The sequence below is a fragment of the Diabrotica virgifera genome, chromosome 7 (assembly GCF_917563875.1).
Source record: "Diabrotica virgifera virgifera chromosome 7, PGI_DIABVI_V3a".
In the NCBI taxonomy this organism is placed as follows: Eukaryota; Metazoa; Arthropoda; class Insecta; order Coleoptera; family Chrysomelidae; genus Diabrotica; species Diabrotica virgifera.
Genome location: NC_065449.1, coordinates 29,417,259 through 29,437,778, shown reverse-complemented (window position 1 = coordinate 29,437,778; position 20,520 = coordinate 29,417,259). Strand labels below are relative to the sequence as shown.

Genomic DNA, 20,520 nt, shown 5'->3' with positions numbered 1-20,520 from the left:
AACCAAATTTTTTGAGTAGTATGGACATCTATATTAATAACCTATATGTTTCCTGCAGCCGATTTTGATGATATACATAGTTATAAACAAATGAAGATCAAAAAACGGTAAATTTTAGCTTTTTTCGTCTATAACCAAAAAGTTAAGCATTTTAAACTAATTTGAGAGTGAGAAACTCATAAATCGTATAAAAAACTTCAATATGGCGTCCGCTGAATATGTCTATCCTTATTGGTTGCTTAGAAAATTGCAAAATAATTCATAAATTTTGAGTTTTTATAAATATTCATAAGTTAGGTAAAAATTAACTTAGAACCTTCTTATTACATGGAATGCTGGCACTTCTGGTGCTTAAATTATACACTATATTTCATAACAATTAATCAAATAGTTTAAAAGTTATTTAATTTGTTTATCCCAAATTAATTTTTTTTGCAATACTGTAAGTCAGAAAATGATGAAATTACAGTAATAGTTTGGATATTTTATGAAAGAAGATGATTTATGCCAATAATTTAATTTAAAAAAAATGACAAAAAATAATTCTAAGTATCGCAAAATTATTTTGCAAGAACATGTCGATTTTTTGCTTATAAACAATTAGAATCACTTTTTAACCATTACCTGTAGAAATATTATTTTTTCATATTTAGAATGACTGAATTTTTATACAAATTTAAAAAAAGAAAAAATTGTCCTAGGACAATTAGGGATGAAGTTGCCCCCTCCCCTTTTTTTAAGTTACAGCAGCTTTCTTTATAACAATTACGAAATCAGATCAGTCACATTTAAAAGAACATACTTCAGAGCTTTAATGTACCAAATATAAAAAATATATACTTACAAACAAATCTTACACAAAGCTTCAAAATGTGAGCCTTAAAATCGGCCGGTTTTGAAACTTGAGAGATCGATGAGAAGGGGGAAGGAACTATTAGCTGTATCTCTTGTTCTCGCCTATGGATTTCGACGTTTCTTTTTTTAATTTGTATGTACTTTTTGCGTACAGTACGAGTATGCATTATTTAAATAAATGAATTGTTATATACACCATCAAATTTGTTTAAACAATTTTTTTTTCAATTTTTTTATAATATTTTAAGTAATTTTAATCACAAAACATGAATATTTATGAATAATATAATAATACATAGTTTTTTATTAAACTTAGTAATAATTTAAAGTATGAAAAAACAAATTATCCCATTCAATTGTTTCTAAAAATAGTATTGGTCTATGGAAATCAGAAAATCTCAAATGAGATTTTGGTACACTATTTTTTGGTAAACATGCTATTAGATGAATGAAAAACTGAAGTTACAGAACCACCAAACAAGAGATAAACGTAATTGATTGGGGTTGGAAATTAAGTTAAGAACCGTTAGTATCAATCCGATCAACATATCTTCTTTATACACGGGCGCCCATATAAAAATTTTCAGGGGGGGCAGACGTGAAGATGTTGCACATTATATTTTGTATACTTTGGATAACCATATATAGTTAATAGCACCCGAAAAGCTAGGGGGGCCACGCCCCCCCCCTGCCCATGGCATATCTTTATACCAGATATTTTATTAAAATAAACTATCTGCTCTTGCAAAACTGGTTACACCGAGTACTTGTTAGTACAGAGATATAAATAGTTTATGGACGATAACCAAAACCTCTATCTTTCTCTATTATCTATTTTGGAGTTTATTTTTTTAATCTGTATGTACTCTTTGCGTACGTTACGGATATGTTTTTTGTTAATTAAGTGGTTATTTAAATAACTATGTAAATTGTGTAAACAATTTTTGGAAATTCTTTTACGATATTTTTAGGATGACTTTGTTGGCAATCATAGGATTGGATCATATGCACTTGACTTTAAAATAACTTATAATAAATAGGTAACTGATAATTGTTACGTTTTTCATAAAAATACAAGTATTCCTAAATAAATCTCCTTTAATTTTATTTTAATAGTTTTGTTATAATACCAAAATGTATGAAATATCTTAATTTTTGCTCTTTTACAATCTTAAAATTACAACTTTCAATCTTGTAAGATACAATTATTACAATGTTGTAGAAAATTTCTGAAAATAATTTTGTTCTTTTTATCCTCTCTCTAATTTTGTTACATTTCATTTTTCGTTTTCTAGTAGCATGTTTATCAAGAAATAAAACTTAGTTTATTTGAGATTTTTTATTTTCAATTCAATATTATAAGCCAATGTTAGATTTAGGAATAATTGAATAGGATTAGTATATAATAATTACGGGGCGTAACAAAAATACAGGTCATAAATTTAATCGCATATTCTGGGACCAAAAATACTTCGATTGAACCTAACTTACCTTAGTATAAATATGCACATAAAAAAAGTTACAGCCCTTTGAAGTTACAAAATGAAAATCGATTTTGTCCAATATATCGAAAATTCCGCGAGATTTTTTATTGAAAATAGACATGTGGTATTTTTATGGCAGGAGCATCTTACAAAAAAATTATAGTAAAATTTTGACACTCCATAAAAATTTTATGGGGTGTCTTTTTGTGTACGTTCAAACTTTTGTGTACGTTCCAATTAAATTATTTTTGTGGTACCATTAGTTAAACACAATGTTTTTAAAACTTTTTTGCCTCTCTGTACTTTTTCGAAAAGTCAGTTTTTATTGAGATATTTTGAATATTAGTCAAATCCACCACATATTTGTAAATATGGTTAAGTACGAATATGGAGACTTGGTACTCATATGAAAATTTATTTATAATTTACATTTTTAGGCATATTTTGAACCATATTAAAAAAGAAGCCACATCTTGATAAAAGGTGCCTTATCGAAAAAATACTAAGAGACAAAAAAGTTTTAGAATCATTGTGTTTAACTAATGGCACCGCAATAATAGTTTAATTTGAACGTACACAAACATTTGGGGGGTATAAAGGAATGTGTGTGTGTTTATGTTTTATTGGCACTGGTTTAAGCAACCAACTGGCCAGTCAATGTGTTTTGAATTCTCTCTTTTACAAAATATATGCTTAGTATCTAAATTTAAAACTATTAGTACTACTGTTTTTTTTTTACTCTGTTTTTTTTATTATATTTTTTAACATTTTTTTTATTACATTTTTTTTTTTTTTTTTTTTTTTTTTTTTTTTTTTTTTTTTTTTTTTTTTTTTTTTTTATATTTTTTTATCGCGCTAAGACCTAAACCCGATTCAACCTCGCGGAGGTTTAGATCTTAGTATCTTTTTATTTTATTTAATTATTTTTTTTTTTTATTTTTTTTTCTTTTTTTCTCAGAGCTTTAATTTTAAACAATTAACATGGTTGTACAAAATTTTATAAACATCTAGATTGTTTGATTGTAAAAGGTATATAAGATTAAAAGGAAATTGTACATTAACTTGAACTAGATTGGCAAAAAAGTTTGATATTTCAATAAAAGGTATAAAGGAATAAAACCCCCATAAAATTTTTATGTAAACATATTAAAAAACAAGCCACAGCTCGATAAAAACTGCCTCATCGAAAAAATACTAAGAAGCAAAAAAAGTTTTAAAACAGTGAGTTTAAGTAATCGTACCACAATAATAATTTAATTGGAACGTACACAAAAGTTTGGGGGGTTTAAGGGAACAAAACCCCATAAAATTTTTATGGGATGCACAAATTTCACTATAGTTTTTCTTTAAGATCTTCCTGTCATAAGAATGATACATGTCCATTTTCAATAAAAAATCTCTAATAGTTTTCGATATATTGGAAAAAATCGATTTTCATTTTGTAACTTCAAAGCGCTATAACTTTTTTTATGTGCACATTTGTATTAAGGTAAGTTAGGTCCAATCGATCTATTTTTGGTCCCAGAATATGTGATTTAATTTATGGCCTGTATTTTTGTTACGCCCTGTATAACTAATATGTACATTTTACAATAAAAGTTACATCAAATATTATTTAAAAAATTGAAAAAAAAGTGTTTAAACAAATTTGATGGTGTATATAACAATTAGTTTATTTAAATAACGCCTATTCGTAATGTACGTAAGAAGTACATACAAATTAAAAAAAGAAACAACGAAATAAATAATCGAGAACCAGAGATACAGTTAACAGCTCCTTTCCCCCCTCTCATCGCTATCATAAGTTTCAACGCCGGCCGATTTTAAGGGCCATATTTTTAAACTTTGTGGACGATTTCCTTGAAAGGAAATCTTTTGTATAGGTACTTGGTAAGTTAAAACTTTGAAGTATGATCTTTCAAATGCGGCTAATTTTATTTCTTAGTTGTTATAAACAAAGCTGCTGTGAATTAAAAAAAGAAGGGTGCTAACTTCGTCCCTAATTGTGCTAGGACAATTGTTTTTCTTTATGAATCTGTATAAAAATTCAGTCTTTCTAAATATGGAAAAATAATTTTTCTACAGGTAACGGTTAAAAAGTTATTCTAATTGTTTATAAGCAAAAAATCGACATGTTCTTGCAAAATAATTTTACACTATTTAAAATTATTTTTTGTCATTTTTTTTAAATTAAGTTAATAGCATAAATCTTCTTCTTTCATAAACTGTCAGAAGTATTACTATAACCTCATCGTTTTCTGACTTATAGTGTCGCAAAAAACATTAATTTGGGATAAACAAATTAAATAACTTTTAAACTATTTGACCAATTGCTTTGAAATTTAGAATATAATTTAAGCACCAGAAGTCTCAGCATTCTGTGAAATAAGAAAGTTCTAACTTAATTTTTACATAAGTTATGAACATTTATAAAATCTCAAAATTTATGACTTATTTTGCAATTTTCTAAGCAACAAATAAGGATATAGATATGCAGCGAACGCCATATTGAAGTTTTTTATATGATTTATTAGTTTGTTACTCTCAAATTCGTTTAAAATGCTTCACTTTTTAGTAATAGACGAAAAAAGCGAAAATTTAGCGTTTTTTGATCTTCATTTGTTTATAACTATGTATATCATCAAAATCGGCTGCAGGAAACATATAGGTTATTAATATAGATGTCCATACTACTCAAAAAATTTGGTTTCGGCCTGGAGGGGATGTGTCACGAGAAAAATCTTATTTCTCTGGACTATTGTGAAAGTTTTAGATTTCTCATTTTGGAAATAAGCTCTACGCAACCTCATCTGGGTCCGAGGTGTATTTAGTTTTTTTAGTTAATTTCAGTACATTTTCTACCTCGGATTCTTGCGGTTACTCCTTTTGTATCTATTAGTTTGTTATTCTCATCTACTGGCATTCTCTTCGTACGTTGTATTTGTATATGTGTGTATTTTTTGTACGTTTAAAGTAATGCCTGTTCTGGTTCTGGCACAGTCATTGTTATGTAAAGAGAGTCTTATAGAGTTATGTAAACAGAGTAAAACAGTCTTCGTCTGGTTTTATTGCTTCGTTGGTTTTCTTCTTTGTTACATTTCGTGTGTATTTCAATACTGCAAGGATCTTCTAATGCTAATGCATTCATTCATTCAGCATCAAGTCCTTTTTCTTAATTATATATTTATTTATAATCGTATTTACATTATTTTAAAGTCCGATCTTATTGTGAACAGATATTTTCCCTTGTACTTTTGACCTTATTTATCAACCTCCCCTTTTCGTTTGATTAATGTCGGGACTTGCGAGTCTCTTTGTGATTATGTTTCTACTTCGGTCGTTGTATTAGTCACTTCGAATGTTTTATGTAAAAAAGCCCTCGCTCTGTTGCGGCTTTTCTCTGGTTTTGAAACATTTTAATTAGCGATGGGGCCGTTTTTATACCCGTGAAATAATAATCGTAACATCGTATCTCCGTGTCTCGACAGATAATGGATGTTGCCAGTAATTTGTGTACTGTAAAAAATGCTGCTCGTTTTTTCTCCTGTCGGGCGTGGTTAACCGGCAGTTGACCAAAATATGAAACGAGGCGGTTAATTTTTCCGGAAAGTCAGGTGACTGGGTTCAAGGTAATGAAGATATTACGTCTTGCGAAATTACACCTTTTGGAATATGATGCTTTTAATAAATATACTGTTAAAAATTGTTTTTTGCCTGGTTCTTCATCATTAAACATTGGTTTATCAGGGACACGGTGTACATAAGATTATCCTACTTCCTGTCGTGTTCGAAATGTGCCTATTTCGAAAAATACGAAAGATCTCATGAAAAGAAAGTAAAGTGAATGTATGTTACCTATGTAGTTAAGTTTTGTTCGCATGTTTTTCAATTTTTCAACTTTTTTTTACTTCTACTTTGTAATTAGTGACTTGTAGATTCGACAAGAAAAATGATGATAAATGAAGAAGAAATTCTGACAACTTGGTGTACGTACATAAGCCTACAGCCAGGCGAGCAACAATTACAATTTAAGAGTAGTAAAATGAAGCTCAAAAAATGGGTTGTACAATGAGTATGGTAGATGACCAGACAGCGGTGTAGATATACTCACTATACTCATTGTAGGACCCAATTTTCGAGCTTTATTATACTGCTCTTACAGCGCTGTAATTGTAGCTCGTCTGGCCGTAGGGTAAATGGAACCATTTAATGTCAGACCAGAAGAATAACATACATACATTAGGGGAAGAAGAAAGGTCAGAAATATTAAAGGTAGAACTGCATACCATGAAGTTGGCAAAGAACAAGAAAGAGGAACAGGAACAGGAAAGAAAAGAACAGAAAACCTGTGGGGTCTGATAACATTCCGACAGAATATGTTAAAACTAATTAACGAAGAAAACATCAAAATATTGGTTAAGCTTTTCAATTATTTGTACTAAACTGGTGAAATCCCAGATGACTGGTTGAGGTCTGAATTCATTACTTTACCACAAAAACAGCATCTAAAACACTGTGGTGACTATAGACTTATAAAGTCTTATGAGTCACACTTTGAAGTTATTCCTATCTATCATATTCAGTAGACTAAATTCGACTTTACACTACATGATTTATCACGTGATTTATCATATGATTTTGCCCATGACGAGCCGCATGACAATGCTTATGGTAAAACACAATGCTTATGACACAATCATATGACAAATCACACAGTGTAAACATGTAAATTTGACTCCATGACCAAATCATATGACAAATCACGTGATAAATCATGTAATGTAAAGTCGACTTTAGGAATAAGTAAAAGATGATCAGCATGAAAAGCACTTTTTGCATTGAATGTTTTGCTACAGAAATGCCGAGATAACCGTAAATATGTCTTTACTGTTTTTATTGATTATGAAAAGGCATCTGATACAGTACATCATGACAAGTCACTTAAACTATTAAGAGATTAAAATTGGAAATGGTTGAACGCTCGAATATATGAATTTTATGGAAATAAAAGTCAGAAATCTGATACACCAAGATTGCTTGCTCTATTATTAAATGTTGGACAAGATTTAATAAATTCAGTGCTCGATATCGGCCTTTTATTTTCATAAAATTATTAAGATACTGATAGAAAGGAGTTGATATCTGCGATATCAGGATCATTGAACATTATATTGGCATCAAACAACGACATATTCGTATTAATGGGATCGACAGAAGAGTGTACAATTCTAAAAGTAGTCAGATAGGGTTGTGTAATTAAAAAAAAATTGATGAAAAAAACAGAAGATATACGTGAATGTAAAGGACTGAAAATCGACGTATGAGAACTGAGTTTGTGTGCTAACAACATACGTTGCTTGTGCTTTACAAATTGTTAAAATATTCCAGATTTCAGATACTGTGTGTTTTGTTATTAAATATATATCTGGATTTATGGAATTCTGCCCAAGTTAATTGATTCGCCTTTTTATTTTTGCTGTCTGATTCTTTTTCTGACATTATTTAAATAGTGTCAAATATCGTGTGTTCACTAACTCGAGTAACTTTAAGTAGTAAAGCGGTACATTGTATCATAGTAAGAACAATTTAATTATATCATAGTGTAGGAAACAGAGGTTGAACCTTGCAAAATGGACACAAGTCCGGTTTTATTTTTTTTCTGGCATATCAAGGGGTGCTTATTATAAGACTAACTTTTTCTGAAAAAATTTCGCCCCGGAACCCCCCTTTTCACCCCTTTAAAGGGGGTAATTTATGGTTTTTGCAGAACGTAGCCCTTCCTGTACCTTTTACAACAAATTTCTTTTATAGAAATATAAAGAGGATTATATTTTATACGATTTATTTCCGACAGCATCTCTCTATCATCCACCGTTTAGCAAGGGTTGCGCCCCAAAGTTGACAAGTTTTTAAAAAAGATGTTTTTAAAAAATATATATTTTTCCCTAACTGTAACGGAAATTAAAAAGAAATGCTGCGGAGATTATTCACAAATAGATGATTGATTTTTTGGTATAGGTTTCACTTAAGGGTAATTGCCCTTTTTTTAATTACAGGGTGTTACATTTTAAAAAACCCCTTTTTATACCATCTGAACCATTTATGCTAGAGTAAAAAGACTTTCAGCGATTACCCATGTATTGGTGTTATTTACAAATTTGTATAATGCACCCCCATTTTTTCCCCGGAACCACCCAAAAAAAAGAAGAATTAATAAATAAAGTGATTTTCTTGGAATCCTTCACACACAATGCCCTTCATTAATATGCTTCATATATCATTTTGTGCAAGTTATTATTACCCATGCATGGACACTAAAAGCGATTTCCTAGTGCAACCCCTGTAGCCAAAAACAATAGATAAAATGGGGGGTTGAAATTTTTTTTTTGTTTTTTATTTTTTGATCCATATGGGCATATGCTTCATCAATAGTGCTTTTCAAAAATATATATGGTTATTGCAACATCCCTGCGCAAACCACCCCTATCCTTGAAAATATACTGCAGAAACTACCCCTATACCTTATCCAGCATGTTTTTACGATTTTCTCATTACCTATTCATTTTTTTTAAACAAAACTTATACAAAGTTAAAGACCACTATTTACTCTAAAAATTAGGTCCTATTAATTTTTTTCGTTTAAGCAACCGTTACGGCACAGTGGCGCCGTAAACCTCATATATGCTTTGACGGGCTCCAGTTTTTGTTTATTTTTTCGTCATCTGTTTGTTTTATTGATAAAGTACTTATGTAAAATAAAAGAACACAGTGTAACCTACAAATCATGACCTATGCAAATTTTACATTCTTTGCTCCCCAAAGCTACAGTGGTGGCCCAAAATAAATTTTTTCATATTTTCGCCACCTACACGCATTTTATTGCGTTAATGCTACCTTAATAGCACAATATTCACCCCTAAGTGGTCGCTAAGCAGTGGCGGATCCAGGGAGGGGTGATGGGGGCGATCACCCCCACCCCTCTCAAACCAAGTGATATTATATTTGAAGATTATAAAAATATTCATTTATTTTTATAGAAATACTTATATTATATTAGTATTATTTTTATAAGAATGACTTTTTATGCTTTAGCGACAGTGGCGGATCCAGCATCGTTAAGAGGGGTGTGCCAATTGGTTAAATTTCTATAAAAATAAATGAATATTTTTATAATCTTTGAATATAATATCACTTGGTTTGAGAGGGGGGAGGTGATCACCCCCATCACCCCTCCCTGGATCCGCCACTGCGTAGCGACCACCTAAGGGTAAATATTGAGCTGTTAAGGTAGCATTAATGCAATAAAATGCATGTAGGTGGCGAAAATATGCAAAAATTTATTTTGGGCCACCACTGCGGCTTTGGGGAGCAAAGAATGTAAAATGTGCATAAGTTATAATTTGTAGGTTACACTGTGTTGTTTTATTTTGCATAAGTACTTTATCAATAAAACGAACAGATTACGAAAAAAAAAACAAAACCTGGAGCCCGCCAAAGCATATATGAGGTTTACGGCGCCACTGTGCCGTAACGGTTGCTTATACGAAAAAATAAATAGGACATAATTTTTAGAGTAAATAGTGGTCTTTAACCTTGTATAAGTTTTGTTTAAAAAGAATACATAGGTAATGAGAAAATCGTAAAAACATGCTCGCCAAGGGATAGGGGTAGTTTCTGCAGTATATTTTCAAGGATAGGGGTGGTTTTCGCAGAGATGTTGCAATAACCATATATATTTTTGAAAAGCACTATTGATGAAGCATATGCCCATATGAATCAAAAAGCAAAAAACAAAAAAAAAATTTTAACCCCCCATTTTATTTATTTTTTTTTGCTTCAGGGGTTGCACTAGGAAATTTTTTTTGGTGTCCATGCATGGGTAATAATAACGTCCACAAAATGATGTATGAAGCATATTAATAAAGGGCATTGTGTGTGCAGGATTCCAAGAAAATCAATTTATTTATTAATTCTTCTTTTTTTTTGGGGTGGTTCCGGGGAAAAAATGGGGGTGCATTATACAAATTTGTAAATAGCACCAGTATATGGGTAATTGCTGAAAGTCTTTTTACTCTAGCATAAACGGTTCAGATGGTATAAAAGGAGGTTTTTTAAAATGTAACACCCTGTAATTAAAAAAAGGGCAATTACCCTTAAGTAAAACCTATACCAAAAAATCAGTCAATTATTTGTGAATAATTGCCGCAGGATTTCTTCTTAATTTCCGTTACAGTTAGGGAAAAATATATATTTTTTTAAAACATCTTTTTTAAAAACTTCTCAACTTTAGGGCGCCACCCCCGCTAAACGGTGGATGGTAGAGAGATGGTGTTGGAAATAAATCGTAGAAAATATAGTCCTCTTCATATTTCTATAAAAGAAATTTTTTGTAAAAGTTACAGGAAGGGCTACGTTCCGCAAAAACCACAAATTACCCCCTATAAAGGGGTGAAAAGGGAGGTTCCGGGGCGAAATTTTTTCAGAAAAAGTTAGTCTTATAGTAAGCACTCCTTGATATACCAGAAAAAAAATAAAACCGGACTTGTGTCCATTTTGCAAGGTTCAACCTTTGTTTCCTACACTATCATATAAATGTCTAGAAAATAATGCTAAAATATGTTGTTAATAAAGGTATTACACCAACTTTTAACATTTACATTGCAAGCCCAACCTACACTAAGCAGTCAGTCGCTTTACAGATCAACATAATCAATATTCAATAAAATGCAACGCAATGTATGTATATGGTCGTTCATTAATTATCTTTAAACACGGCTAGGTGTGTAAACAAGTTCGTTTATTAGATATTAATAACTATTATTGTTATGGATTTCTCTTATACTTTCACCTTGAAGTTAGATCAATCTTGTTGGGAAATGGAAATACATTTTTCTTGCAATTATTTTAAAGTTTGAGTTTTAAAGAGTTTGCTTTTAAAGTCACTTTTCAAAAAGTAAAAAGAGGTAAGATAATTAAATCATTAATTGATTGGAGACCCATCCCTACATCCCATGGGTCCCGGGATTTATAACTATTTTAATCCCCCATCCTAATTACAGGCCAACTGGTAACTCTGGCGCGCAGTAATTTTTCGATAACCCACTAACTACCAGTGAATTTGTAGCTTTCATTTTTTAAGTAATGTTAATAATCGAATACCGGTATTCCAAGTATGTACCTGTATAAATTACCCTCTTTGAAGGTGGTGTAAAAGGTATTCATCATTTATGTATTGTCTCTTGGAAGAGTTACTAGAGAAAATCCAAATAAATTTTGTGAAAATGGCTGAAATTCTTGTAAAAGATTTCGTAATGAGTGAACGTGAGTGTAAGTTATTGGTGGTAAATAATTTTAAATTTTACTTAAAGAAAGTGCTAAATAGTGGAAAACATTTATGTACTACTGTTCTGCATCTGGTTGCAAGGCAACCTGTTATACCGACGGTAAGTTTTTTTAAAATACTTTGAGTAATAACAAACACTTATGTTGGTTATCAATAATTTGATGTCAAAAATGCACATTTTTGCTGTCTTTTGTCTACCAGAATTTAAACAAGGTTCTATAAATCTTGCTATATTTAATTGTTGCTTACAAAACTATAAATTAAGTCCGTTAAACGTTAATAACTTACGTAAAAATAAAACTTCTATCTCGATATTACGTGAAATAGCCCAAAGAAATGAGTAAAAATACACGGTTTTTATGACACTCAGTGTAACTACTAAATTAACAATTGTTTTAATTTCTATATGGATAGAATGACAAAATTTATGTAAATCTGACCAATTTTTTCTCAATGTATTTATTTATTGACAATTTGAATGAAAAATAGCCGATTTTAACAATTTTCATCTATAAGTTACAACATTTTACCAAAAAACTGAAAAAAGAACCGATTAGTTTATTAAAATAGCTTTAAAATGAGTTGAAGTAAAATAGAATTGGAGCTTTGTTTATCAATTATTATAAACATTATTATAAACATGTCATGTTTATTATAAACATAAATTATGATTATTATAAACTTTAATGAAAGGTATACATTTGCGATAGGCCCCGTGTTGGCTTAATCCGTTACTGCTCAAATTTATTTCTTACGTTTTAACCTAACTACCTGAGGTATTAGATTTAATCCATGGTTTCGAATTCACCTGTAGAAGGTTTCGAGTTGGCAGGTTCAGGTAGTAAAAAAGTTACGAATTGGCCGGTGTACATTTTAATTTGAAAATGTTTGTCATTAAAAGTTGCGAGTTGGCGCGTGTGTCCCATCCCATTACTACATCCTACGCCCTGAAGGGCACTAAGGATTATGAGAAAGAAGAAGATTGGATACCCATAATTGCTATTTATTGTTATTCACCCATTTATTAGTGGATTGAATTTCTAAACGTTTTGAAGAAAGAGGACGGTTTAACTAGGTTTGGACAAACCCCGAAATAAAATCCGGGCTACGTCAGTGAAACAAACTGGAATTTTTTTCCTTCATCATTCAGCCTTCTGCATCAAAAGTTGAACATAGGCCTCCCCTAATTCCTTTTAGTTCTGTCGGTCTTGGGCTTCCTGTAACCAATTTCCAGCAACCCTTTTGACGTCGCCTGTCCATCGTCTAGGTGGTCTACCTCTACTTCTTCTGTCTGCTCGTGCTCTCCACACTGTAATTCTTTGGGTCTACCTCCCGTCCTTCATTCTGGCTACATGGCCCGCCCAATTCCACTTCAGCCATGCTATTCGCTCTATGACATCTGTTCCGTGGTGGTTAACGGAATCAATTAACTTAAATTAAAATAAGTGTAAAAACAACGAACAGTAATATTTATTTATTTTTGGTTAAAAAGGTGTGCTTATATCTCGTAAGAGGGAATGTTATTGTTTGAGGCCAGCGAGGGTTGTATCACCGACCGATGCCTGCTGGGCTTGTGCTTGTGTATCGACTCGTTGTTGTGGATCGACTGAACTGAAAACACATGTCTGTGGTTTAAAGTAAAAGACTAATTTATTGACATAAAGAGGCTGGAATAGAAGCGTCTTCGAATGCATTTCAAAAGTGATTTATCAAGGTCTGATAAGGTAATTATTTAATGGGGAATTTGTTTCCCAGAAAAAAACATTAATTTTATACAATCCGGTTTTGTATTTTAGGAGCGAAACACATGTGAATTTTAAATGACCCATATTATTTTCGTTTAGAAAAGAAAGTTAATATTTAAAATTAGCAATTAAAAAAATAATAAATGAAGCGTATCGCTATTGTTCTTCTGATTTCCTCGTTTCTAACCCTGTCTGAGAGTCAGTCCAAGTAGTGACCATTCCTTCTTCTTTGGGCCACTCTAAGTTTGGTTACTGTGGCCTGAATTAACGATAGTGTTTCGGCGCCGTAAGTCATGACTGGAAGCACACAATGGTCGAACGTCTCCTTTTTTCAGACAATTTGGCATGTTGCTCTTGAATATGTCTGATAAAGCTACATAAGCGTCCCATGCTAAGATGATTCTTCTGTGTAGTCCGACAGTTTGACTGTTCCTGTCAATCTGGATTTCATGCCCTAAATATTTATATTTATGCTATTTCGTTGAAGTCGACTTTTGGATTTTCGCTTGATACCAGGTTTGTCATGTATTGTGTCTTTCCAAAATTTATGTTTAAACCACCTTTGTTACAGGCGGCATCTAACTCAGTAAGCATAATTCACTTTTTCCTTAAAAAGTGGAAAATATTAATGGATGCCACTGGAAAATGTTATTTCGTCCTTACGAATGCTAGTATCTTCATCTTATATAACCGTAATTACAGATCTTTCACGTAGATTTAGAGGACGAATTATTGACGTAATTTACGCCTTAATATGTTTTTTATACCAATTTGAATAATTACGAGGCGACGGTGAGAAAAATTGTGCTCAGCTCGACCATTAAAAACATATTTAACCTGGATTGCAATCAACAACGCAGCAGTGCTATAATTTTGTAAAATTATCGTAAGCAGAGCAATTGAAGATAAGAGACGTATTGTTATGTAGGTAATGATAGTAGTTAGTGGTATTTTTAATAGAGACTTAAAACATCGAATAATTCTACGTTTGGATTTCCCTTTTAATGTTGGAACTGATTTAAAAATACTTTTTATAGTGATTATATGGTGGAAAATGAAAATAAATACTGTTCTGTCGGATATAATCATTTTCAATAATGAAGATAGTCATACAAGCATTGTGCAATCATCATCATCATAATCAATCAGACAATCGCGTCCACTGCTGGACATAGACATCCCTCAGTTTCTTCCAATATTCTCTACACTGGGCCGCTTGTAGCCAGCTTACCACTACTATTTTCACGTCGTCGTTCGATCTAGTTGGTAGCATAGACATATATATTATCATAGACAGAGTGTCATGTTGAGCGAAGTGACGACACCATCTTTTTTGTTGAGGCTCAGTGCAGTGCTGTTTCACTCTTACGCATAGTAAAGCTGCAACAGTAGTTCTTCCCTTTCGTGCCTATACCCCCACTTAGTGTCATCTTCATCATTCGTCTAAAGATAATATTCGCCTAATAGAAAGATACCGCAAACCCACAGATCACTTAATTCCACGCAGGTATCTCAAGGTCATCCTAAACTAAATGTCATTTGGAGTACTGATTCCTTTTTTCAGATGTCGCTATTCACTGGAGTGAAGATTTCTTCTATATCACTGAGTCTGGGACAGTCCAAGTGTCATTATAATTTGTCAATTGTCATCATTGTCAGTATGCCTTTCATAGAGGTATATATTAACATAGAGTGAGCCTTCACTCTGCGCATCCTGACGACAAGATCTCTTCGACTGGTTTGCGCTATCTCTTTCTAGCACATTGTACCGAGAAACTAAGATGACATTAAGGTGTGAATATAGGCACGGAAGAGGAGGACAACTGTCGCAGCTTAATATGCGTAAGAGTGAAACAGCACTAATCCAAAGAAAAAAGATGGTGTCGTCACTTCGCTTTGAATGACACTCTCTCTATGTCAATATATACCTGTATGATGCCTTTATGTCAGTAATGTTTACCTGATTATTAGCAATAATAAAAAATCCTGATTTAGATAAAATGGATTCAAATACAGTTTTTGAAACATATGTCAGTAATGTTTATCTGATTATTAGCAATAATAAAAAATCCTGATTTAGATAAAATGGATTCAAATACAGTTTTTGAAACATATCGAATGTGATTTGAAGATCAGTGGCATTGTATCATGAAGTCATAGATTATATCCAAAAGCAATTCCTAGCTTACATTTGCATGGTGAGTTCAACAAGTATTTGTTATTAGAGAAGAAGTAACACAGTTAGTGGTGTAGGGAAGCAAATGAATGTAAAACACCAAGTAAGTAACCCCTACTGAAAATATATAATTAATAAAATTTATTTTACGTGAAATGAATCATGATATACAACTATTATATTAATTTTTTGTTTTAGTTGAAAGTCCTTCAACAAGAAGAGATGCACACATGTTTCAATCATTTAAGATACCCTTTTGTAGAAGTATTTGGAAGATAACTATTAATAATTACATTTGTAAAGATACGATTCGTAAAAAATACAAAGTGGTTTTGCTGGTATTAAATAAATAAATAAAAATACGTTGCCATGTTTTCTTCCACCAAAATTACATTTTGAAATTCCCGCTTGGATAAGTTCCGATACAGGCGGCTTGGAGCGTTGTTTTTCATATTTAACCAAAGCGTTATCGTGGAACATCTAGAGGAGGTAGGGTAGGTGATCTGTGCGCAAACCTGTCCAAGAGATCTTGTCGTCAGGAAGCGCGGAGGGTAGGATCAGTCTATGTTAATATAATATACACGCCTATGGTTGGTAGTTGGTAATCGTCTTCGGCTTTTTTCAATCTAGTTGGTGGTCGTGCTTCTACATCATTTTCCACATTTAACAATAAAAGAATGAAATCTGACCCAAAATCCAACTTGGACCACTATGAGAGGTTTACTTCGTCTTATATACATTCCTCTCATACCTACGATAAAAACTGAGGAGACAATACCACCAAAGGTTTGCCCATCGGAATATGGAAGAATCAAATAGAGAAATTAGACATTTACGGTTGTTCTCTACTTATTTTTTTACTCGAATTAGTTCATTTTAAACCAAACCCTTCTACATAGAAGAAAACTCTGCGTACTCCGTCACTGCCTCTTTAGCGATCGGCTTATAAAACCTAACCTCACTTTACGACCTCTATTCGAAAGACTGTACCTTCATAGAAAGTTAAGAGCAATGGGAAATGGGGAATGGGGAGCGAGGTGAACGCATTAACACCCCAACCGATAAAGTTGAAACAGTTTTAAAGGTAAGAGATAAAATTTTACGAGGCCAGTTTTAACACTTTTAGAATTACATTAACTGTATCGTTAAATCGTTAAATAACTTTAACTGTTAGGAACATGTTTAACGACACGAAATTTATCAATTAAGCCGTTAATGGGATTGCATGGGAGAAAATTAACGGGGGGCTGTAAATCATGACGTCGTGTTAAGATAGTTAGCCGTGTTGGCTTACGTAACGCAAAAGATTTAACATGTTTTAAACAAATTAGGGCACAGATTAAATTCTCATGACAAATTCCCTTTAACCGTTTAACGAAGCAACGTAGCAGAAATTAACGCAAAAACGGAAGTGTACAGAAACCAAGGAAAACAGAAATAAAGAAATATATACATACAGGGTGTTTGGTAACGAATGGGCCATAGCTTAACCTTAGATTCATGAGGTTAAAATAGGTCGATTTAAGCCAACTTACCTTAGTACAAAAGTTGATAATAACCGAAATACAGGGTGTGAAAGTTAAACTTTTATTTTATTTATTTTTGAATATTTCCTGACAGACATGGGACAACAACTCGAAATTTGGTGCTGGTACTGTATACCCTACTAAATTATGTTAAACAAACGTTTCTGCCTACTACCAGAGGCATACGACGGGGGAACGTGAATGGTTGCACCTTCCAAAATTCTACGCCACTGGCGGAATTGGTATAATAGGGCAATTTTTTGATTCTCCAATACTTTCTATGTTAATTACATACTCTTCATTCGTAACGATAAAGCCATTAGTTTTCAAAATATTTGAAGCTAAAAACGAAGTTAAATACATTAATCAAAATAAGTGTTCCTTTTCATTTTTAACTTCAAATATCTCGAAAACTAATGACTTTATCGTTACGAATGAAGAGTATATTATTTGCATAGAAAGTATTGGAGAATCTAATAATTATGCTAAAATAGCAGTTTCATCAGTGGCGTAGAATTTGGGAAGGGTCAAGCATTCACTTTCCCCTGTCGTACGCCTCTGGTAGTAGCCAAAAACGATTATTTAACATAATTCAGTAGGATGTCCAGTACCTACACTTTCTGCCAAGTATCATAAGGATATGTCAAATAGTTTTATAGTACCGGGCACACATAGTTCTTTAAGTTTTAAATAAAGAATAAATTATTTAAAAAAAAGAATACTTTAAAATAATTTGACATATCCATGTCATACTTGGCAGAAAGTGTAGGCACACCCTACTAAATTATGTTAAATATTCGTTTCTGGCTACTACCAGAGGCGTGCGACAGGGGAAAGTGAATGGTTGACCCTTCCCAAATTCTACCCACCGATGAAACTGCTATTGTAGCATAATTTTTCGATTCTCCAATACTTTCTATGCAAATAATATACTTTTCATTCGTAACGATGAAGTCATTAGTTTTCGAGATATTTGAAGTTGAAAATGAAAAGGCACACTTATTTTGATTAATGTATTATGCTCCTTGGCTTTTAGCTTCAAATATCTCGAAAACTAATGGCTTTATAGTTACGAATGAAGAGTATTTTATTTACATAGAAAGTATTGGAGAATCAAAAAATTGCACTAAAATAGCAATTCCGCCAGTGGCGTAGAATTTGGGAAGGGTCGACCATTCACGTTCCCCAGTCGTACGCCTCTGGTAGTAGCCAGAAACGTTTGTTTAACATAATTTAGTAGGGCATACAGTACCAGCACCACTTACCAAATTTCGTATTGTTATCAAATGCCTGTCAGGAAATATTCAAAAATAAATAAAATAAAAGTTTAACTTTGACACCCTGTATTTCGGTTATTATCAACTTTTGTACTAAGGTAAGTTAGCTTAAATCTACCTATTCTGACATCGGGAATCTAAGGTTAAGCTATGGCCCATTCTTTAGCAAACACCCTGTATACACGTTTATGGTTTTATGGAAATACTAGTCCAAGAAAATTATGTCAAATTACAATGGTACAAGTACTGTAATGTGTGTGAAACGAAAGCATGGCGAGGTATATCTACATATTATAGTAATAGTGCCTTAATTTACCTACCAGGAACTTTCAGAGATATACAAACTAAAGAAATGTACAGCTAATTAATAATGATGCAGATGTACGAGTTAAATATACAAAACAAGTAATTTTTTGTAGGTTGTGACCTTAGTAAAGCCTATTTGTAACTATATTTCTGCGTGCACAGGTCGTCAAATAAAACAAGAATTTCATATACTATTAAACACATATGACAATAATAACAGCAAATACACTGATGTACCAAAAAACGAAGATAGACCTGGAACAGAACAACATTATTCTGATTTTGAAAACGTAAAACGTAAAATAAAATAACTAACTACAACAAAAGATGTATATTTGGGATGATTCAGACAAAAAACGATCAAAATTGTATTAATAATAAGAACGGTCATAAAACATCTCTCAAATATATGTCACAACTTAATAAATTGAGTTGTTTGTAAATACACTAATGATAGATATTTAGTAGTTTAGTAACCATTTGCAGTAGCAGTTGATATAGTATTTTTACTACAAAAACGTTATTACGTAGGTCAAAATTTTTGACGTAAGAGAACTGTCAAAACATTAGAATGTGACTTTTCATTATTGCTATGTTTATTATAAACACGGCAATAATGAAAAGTCACATTCTAATGTTTTGACAGTTCTCTTACGTCAAAAATTTTGACCTACGTAATAACGTTTTTGTAGTAAAAATACTATACATTGCAAAATCTATATTTTCTTTTTTTGAACGTTCTGTAAATACACAATAATAGTTTAGTCTTATATTTTGAATTTTTGCATTAAACATGGGGTCTAGGATGTCGATATCTAAGACAATACATATTTAGAATGTACTGTTGAGAGGGAGTAGCTAAATCACGTATAAAAATAAGGTTGGCTGATGAAAAAATAAGTCTAATGAATGGAATAACCAAAAAGAAATTAAGTTGAAGGTAAAATGATAAGCAAGAAAAGTTTGTAAAGAAACACAATATACAATAAGAAAAGATGGTCGAAAAATACGTGGTGAGAGGTTGCACATGTTTATAAAACTTATTGAAATTTGAATGACGAGATGATCATCTGGAGAAGTGTAATAAGGGAAATCAATCCCGCAGAGGTACAAAAGCAAAGGGGATGACGAAATGATTCATCAACCGAGTTGTATTCGGTTACGCACGCGGCATCATTGCTGCGCGTGCCATTTTACCAAGCATCACGTGCTGGTCATGTGTGTATTGTTATTCAATATGTCTTAAACATACTTCAAGCTTCAAGCATAGTGTTGTCAACCTTTTTGATGAGATATTTTGCACGTGGCGCAGATATTTGGTACGCAAACTCTATATATAAAGTTTGATAAACAACAACTAATGCTAATTTGATTTTAGTCAATTATTTATGTAGCAATAGAAAATAAGAATTTGATCTACAATGATTATTAATAAGTATTAAATAATATAGGTGAGAATGGTACATTCAACAGCATCAGTGAAAAAGAATAATCAACAAGAATCAGAGCTTATCCCATCTAACCCAAGCAGAAATTGTACAATGACATACGGAGCGGAGACATTAACATTAACAAAAAAGACAGAGGAAAATTTAAAAGTATTCCAGAGAGCCCTGGAAAGAATCATGCTTATGCTTGGAATCATTAAAAGAGAATACCATATAACACCATCAGACAAAGAACGAGGTCAACTGTGTTTAGCATTAGACAGTAACGACCACATACACTACTAACAATAAACTTCTGTAGTAACCAATTTGAATCCATTTCGAGTCAGCATGTTTTGGTGATCTCTCTTTCTCTTAATT

The 20,520-nt window shown here is 32.1% G+C and overlaps 1 protein-coding gene across 4 annotated transcripts in view; it reads right to left on the bottom strand.

Moving 5' to 3' along the window:
- The window catches only part of LOC114328070 (uncharacterized), an 865,859-nt gene that overhangs the window by 293,381 nt on the left and 551,958 nt on the right, over positions 1–20,520 (bottom strand). The window lies entirely within an intron of this gene.